Source organism: Penaeus monodon, chromosome 27 (assembly GCF_015228065.2).
Source record: "Penaeus monodon isolate SGIC_2016 chromosome 27, NSTDA_Pmon_1, whole genome shotgun sequence".
NCBI classification, from domain to species: domain Eukaryota; kingdom Metazoa; phylum Arthropoda; class Malacostraca; order Decapoda; family Penaeidae; genus Penaeus; species Penaeus monodon.
Window position 1 is genome coordinate 39,741,430 of NC_051412.1, and position 975 is coordinate 39,742,404.

Below are 975 nucleotides of genomic sequence, written 5' to 3' on the forward strand. Positions count from 1 at the left end.
AATCGTATTTACTTTTCTAATAAAGTCAGGTTTTACTGAAAATAGTACCTATACAAATATGGTCTTCATTAAAATTTGTATTTTAGCAAATTGCTAAAATGCTATATTTTATCACATCCCACAGAAACTACGGCTAGAAATGTCAAGTAAAATACACCAGAAACTTCACAATAATTTAATCTACCATATCTACAAAAAAAATCATATTTCCGGTTTTTAAAAAGTACCAGCTCTGTAATCTAACTGTAGGGTTTATTGGGAGATACACCCGTTGTTAGGGAATGGGATATCGCCCTTACGATCCATTAAGACCTATCTGCTGACCGAACGTAAACCCATTTATCTCGAGTCAAAGGGAAGGCCATGAATTTCATCAAGCGGGATGACCGAGGCTTAGAGGGGTACCCTATTTTGCTCTGGAGATGCAACACTGCTTGGCGAAAAACTGCTCTCCACTTTTTTGTTATTATTGATACTACGTGTAAGCTTGAGGAATTGATCATCTTTATAACAGCCTGTGAACAAACTGTTTGTGTTATCCAAACACTAGAAAAAAAAAAGCTGCTCAGTTGATGTATAACTTACATTTCTGACAGAAGAATTTGCCCCTCTGACCTGTCAGTATAGTGTATTACAGTAAAATATAGGAATATCGCCCTTATTATCCGTCCTTAAGGACGAGAATGGTTACAATACAGACTTCCCGCTGCGCGAACACGCCCCTAATTGTCTTGGGACAAAAGGAAGCTAATGGACTTTCGCCATAAAATTTCATCAGTTTTCTTAGATCCAGTGTAATTTATAGCGTTATACTTTCCATCATAAACATTTAATACCTTTAATCACTTTACCTCAACGGTATAGTTTCGCTTTCTACAGCAATTTTCATTACGGTATTGCCTCCACAAGCTGATTAGAAAGTAATACAAAACGTAATTCATTGGTATACATGTACATAACGACTGTATTCAGATA